General features: G+C 36.9%; 1 long non-coding RNA gene across 1 annotated transcript in view; it reads right to left on the bottom strand.

Annotated features, from left to right (window-relative positions):
* Window positions 1-1,068: 1,068 nt before the first annotated feature.
* The window catches only part of LOC102041273, a 10,215-nt gene continuing 5,509 nt past the window's right edge, over window positions 1,069-5,774 (bottom strand). The window contains exon 3 of the long non-coding RNA XR_265305.1: window positions 1,069-1,341. This is a non-coding gene — a long non-coding RNA (uncharacterized LOC102041273). The remainder of the gene's footprint in view (window positions 1,342-5,774) is intronic.

Here is a 5,774-nt window from a genome sequence, read left to right as displayed (position 1 = left end):
CAGAAACATCCAGTTTCAAGATACAAAACTTTTAATGCAACATAAATATAAATTTCAAAGTTATTCCTGTCTCTGTCAAGTGAACTTACTTTCCACAAAGCTGCTCTAGATTTACTATGCAGCTAAGGATGAGTCTCACAAGGAAGTTAGTCATCCTGTAAGTAACTTCTTTGCAATGAAAGCACAACTTTCCCTCCCTTTTTGCTCTAAAATTATAAGACAGAATTCTATTTGCAATGCTTGCAGATAGAAAACAAGCATACAGAAGTACAGGACTCCACCCTGGCTTCCCAGTTCAGGCTGCACCCACTCCCAGCAGCTCTAGTGGAGGACTGTAGACACAAGCAGAGAACTTAAATAACTCTGTGAGTAGCAAAAATATTTATATTTATAATTAGATTAAAAAATATCAACCATGTTTACCTAAGAAATGTAATAGTTGTTTACAAGAACTTTGAGAATTATTGCAATTAAACATGTATTTTAGCTCGCCCATGCAAATACGAGCAGCCTTACGCAGTTGTCTTTGTTTTCTGTACTTACTCATTACTCCAGCCAGCAATTATTTAAAAAATATCACAACTTGATGTTGTTGCAGAATATTATCTGATACTCATTTGAAAACTAATCTCTGTCAGCTCTCCCATGAAATAGAGTAAGACTTTCTATGAAAAATACCACCCAAAGTAACATTTCTTCTACTCTATAGCAAGTTCCTTCACCCCCAAAATTTGGAAACACATCAAAACCCCTCTAAAAATACCTCGTTTCTTTTTCCACACAAGAGGCAAAGATAGTTTAAGTGATTTAAGTGTGAATATAATCCAACAACTCATTATCAAGATTACACAATCTTTCCAGAAAACACCAAAGCCGTCAGGAAATGATCCCTAATTGCAGATCTATTTGTCAGACTATTCCCCAAAGACATTATGAAACACTGTTCTGTTTTTTCAATCTTCAGATTCATGATAGATAATAACGCTAACTTCATTAATGACGTTTAAATCTTATTCCCAAAGCAGGCAAGCTACTTTGCAGACCTTGTAGCCATTATAGTATTTTTTGGCTTCTAATCTAAAGTGCAACACAGGTTCATAAATGGGGTAATTTCCAGAGCCAGCAGCTTTCTGGATCCCAGAGTTCAGTCTCGTGTAACTAAAAGCCAAATTCCTGCCCAGTGAGTGCTTTTCAGCCCCAGACCCCCAGCAGGGCCAGGTGTCTCATGGACCCAATAACAGGGAATTCACTCTGACAAGGACTGAAAAGGTGATTTCAAGACAGAAACTGTAATGAAACAGCAGAGGATGTGTTTCTCAGCTGAGCAGAAACACCAGATTACTGGATAAAGATAAAAGGGTTTTGAATTAATTGATAGCAGCAAAATAAACAGGAATGGAGGAAAGGATTTTATAGTGAGAATTTCCATGTATATTTTATTTTCCCAAATTTCAAAAATTAACTTTCCCTTTTATCTTCAGCAATGTCAATGTTAAATTAATCTCTCTATTTTTTTGTGTGTGAAATGTTGATAGCTACATCAATGACAGAGTGAACCATCAACAGAAATTAAATCTTATGGATTCCAAAGCAGCTTTGGAAAAACAAGAAAAAAGTCAAATTCAATCTCATAAAAACAACTATCTAAAAGTGTATCCACAAAGGTGAATTTTACATAATACCCTAATTGTCAGATTTGGAGGAAATTTTGCTTCAGAAAGAATGCAATTTCAAAAGTGCAATGATTATACTCTCCTTGCAAAGGTCTGTATTTCTTGTATTTTATGATCTTATGAACTAACAGGCTTTAATTTTTTTTTAATTTATTCTGTACAAATGCCAGCAGATTTTTGTCAGTGCTACCATTACTGTCCTTTTATCTTTATCTTCCCATCTCAGTTTTCTACAATTTCTTATTTTCAGCTCATCTGAAGCATCATTTATGAGGTTTATATTTGTACTGTAGATGTGATACAATTAACATTTACTGATTAAAAAAAAATTTATCAATTTTCCTCTACTTTTTTTTACAAGTAAAAAAATCTATAAGCAACAAAGAGATCAGCAGACAGAGAAATTGTAATGAGGACCATGTTGTGCTACTGACTTATGCTGAAGACAAAACGAAAGGTATCAATAATTAATAATACATGATGTATATTTACATTATTCTAATACTTTATCCCATTATTTTATTTTATTTTATTTTATTTTATACTGTATTACATTATTTTAATACTGTCAAACTTTGCACGTTTCCTGTTGTTATGGGAATACAGCTGAAAATTCAAGAAAAGAGCTTTCCTAAATGTAATGCCACACAGTGTGGATCCTAATTTAACCTAACCACTGAATTACTCTGGGATGCAATTCCAGCTCCGAAATGTTTCCTTCCCACCAGAGCAGGGACTGACTCAGCAATAACCACCAAACCCAACCACGGTCCTTTCTCGTAATATGATGAATTTTTATTACACATCTTCCATTCAAGTACAGACTGGGCCCAAATCTGCTCAGTTTCTGAGATAATACATGATCCTTCCTCAAGCAAAAAAGCATTTAAACAAACATCCTTTCTTAACATTAATGAACATGTTACCTCTTGCTAATTTTGTGACTCAAAGAACCACACATTGCTCATATCTGAAGTTTTGTTAGATTTATGTACCTTTCCCACTATTGCAGCAATTGCAGCCTGTATGAAATGAGACAGTAAATGAGACTATTATTATAAAAATCTTTTTCAATACCTATATATAAATTAATTACAGAGATGTATTGGTATATGTGTAAGAAACCAAATTATTACCTCAAGCCCTATATAATATATTCAATGACTAAATCTATTAATTTAGATATCTATAATTTTTAAGTTGTATATGAATGCTCTTTTCTGTCCTGAAATACTTGCTCCCCAGTGAAGGTGCCTTGTGCATGGATACAGGACATTACTAAACAGACCCATTGGCAAACCTGAACTCCTGTTCACTGAGGCAAAGCAGCTCTAGAAAACAAAGTCACAAACCACTTATCCATTTCAGAAGAGATTCTGGCTCCACTTGTACTAATATTTACCCTTAAGATAGCAGCATAAAGATAAGAGGATCATTAATTTGTAACACAAAGAGAATTGCCAAATAACATAGGATTAATGTTGTTGTTTAGTTTAGTTAGTTATTTATTTATTTGATCTTAGAATGCAAAGGAATAATTAAGAGTGGCTAAAATATGTATGGAACAGGCAAACTTTTTAATATCTCCCTTACCTCTTCCTACATATTCTAATGCCACCAATTCCCATGTTATTCTTTCAGTTCCATTCTTTCTATTAGGCAAATGACTGCTCCCACTCTCTTTGTGTGGCACTCTTAATTAGTAAGAAAATATTTTTGCCTTCCTTCTTTCATCCATATTTTCCTTTAACTTCTTGGGCTCCACTTTGATAGTCTTCTGGAGATTTGGAATTACCCTGCATATCAGTGACCCTTTGCTGTAAAATGGGGTTAACAAGGTCCAGAAGTAATGTTTGTTTTGAAACCGAGTGCTCTGTTTAAATCTATTTATTTCTGAACTAAGTCAAGGCACTTTGAGCTGTCATGATGACTCAGAGCAACGTTGCAAAGCCTCAGTTCTACAAAGAGATTAGTCACTTTGTTTTTTTGCACTGAGCTGCTCTGAGTCAGCTGTAAATTGTTGCACATCAAGTACCTGGGTACAGCTTCAAATGGTGCAGGTAACTTCAGTGCAAATTCCTGAAAGAAAAACAGTTTGTATCTGAGCAAATGATTGACTAGGTCAACCTTCTCCAGTATATGACTGGGTTTGACAATGAAAGAAATTAGAACTGTGTGAATATTGATTTATATTTTTTCATTACAAGGAGAAATTTCAGGGTTAGCAGGCTGAGTTTATTAAGCTCTGAGTATACTGAACAATCAGTCGAGCTGTGCTCTTAATTCATTATGTCAGAGATAAAAAAAATCTAGACATCAAAAGGTTTACTTTGTTTTTTGTTTTAATCTATAAATGTAAACTTTAAACTTAACAAATACACTAACCCAAACTGTCTCCCTAGACAGCAATACCATCCTAATGCTTTTTGGGGAAAAAACCCACAAGAGACGGCATAGAAGAAACTGTGACATTTCTCTGAACTACTCACCTCTATTAATGCTTTCACATGGGTCCAAAGAGAAGAACGTAAAAACAAGCTAAACTGAGCAATTGGTATTTCCTTATGCATTGACAAGGGCATAATTTATCCCTTAAGTAAATGATTCAGGTAAAGTCCTCGGAAAATTTTACTAGAAAAGTATAGATTTTTAACATTGAAATAACCTATTTCAATACACACTATACTATTTATTATAGTTTCTCCTTCTTCATAAACCAAGAAATAAAAAAATGCTATTTACTCCTAGGCTTCACAAAGAATGCCTGTTGTTCCCAAAGTAGGAATTCTCAGTGTTTGGCTACAAGAATCATTAACCTCTTTAGACATCAAGAACAACAGAACTTTGCATTGCTAGCTGATCTAATATTAACAAACGAGCACTTTAATCTCAATTTTATTTACAGATAAATCACTTCTCATCTGCTAAATCTGCTGCCTGAATCTGTTAGAAGTCATTGCAGAGCTTAATTAGCTGATTTGCTGATTTTTTGATTTGGCTAACCTTAATTCTTAAATTTGACTGGCAAAAAGTGGATTTTTGTTGGTTTCCATATGAGTGCAATTTGTTTGCTTAAAAAAATGCATAAGAACTCAGATTTGTCTAATCATATTGGTTGGTGATTATTGCCAAGTCTGCTGGGAATCAAACTTGAATGGTCCTTTGCAAGTCATGTATGCATTGCTGATATCTTCTCTCACTGTGACAGATTTGCTCCCTATAGGATGAAAAGTGAGCGTCCAAGGAACAAGCACTAGTTTCAGAGCTGACGAGCAGAATGTCTCACCTACCTACACGTGAGCAGATAAACTATACTCGGCATCTGATGGTCACAGACTTCTGCATGGAAGACCCTTCCTCAAAGCTGTGCTAAGGGCACTAAATTAATGAGCCAACCTCGAAGAGAAATTATTTCCTTCCATGAGCAAGTGGAGAAGTGGGGGGAATTTGGGTCAGAAGCAAACATAATCGTCATTCTGCTCCCTTCTGTGTCAGCACAGGGAACTGGCTGGACATGAAGGAAGGAACGTGCTCCATCTGGCAGGGTCTGATGGCACACTCCCCACTTTTGCAATGCTACAGCTCAGGGGAAATATGATTCAGAGGATGCCTCTGAGTCACAACTTCTCACTGAGCTGCTCCAAACGGGCACGGCCACGTTTTGTCCCATCCTGGAACAGATCCACCTCACCCTGTGTTCCCAAGTGTGTCAGGCAAGCACTGACTTTCTGAGGGGCACCAAAGCACTGAGCACTAATTCCCTTTGCAATAATTAAACAAGACTCATATATACTATCAAAAAGGCAACCACTCTCTGCTAATGACGTCAGACAGTAAAGCAGCGCATTTGGTATGTGTTGTCCGAGATGTCTGTGGTGTCACGGTACACATGTAAAATCATTCCTTACAGAAGATGAAGGTATTTTCGCCGCACCTTCGGGAAGCGGAAATTACGGGTTCTCTGGAGCTCACGGCATTCCCACAGCCAGGGGCACTCCCTGAAGCTCGCTCCGGGAGTGCCAGGAGGGGCGCGCCGTCCGTCCGTCTGTCTGTCCGTCCCCCCGCGGGTCCGGAGGCGCCCTCCCAAGGACGGGTACGAAG

This window comes from Geospiza fortis, unplaced genomic scaffold (assembly GCF_000277835.1).
Source record: "Geospiza fortis unplaced genomic scaffold, GeoFor_1.0 scaffold157, whole genome shotgun sequence".
NCBI lineage: Eukaryota > Metazoa > Chordata > Aves > Passeriformes > Thraupidae > Geospiza > Geospiza fortis.
The sequence above is the reverse complement of the archived record's forward strand: the minus strand, read 5'-3'. Positions and strand labels throughout refer to the sequence as shown.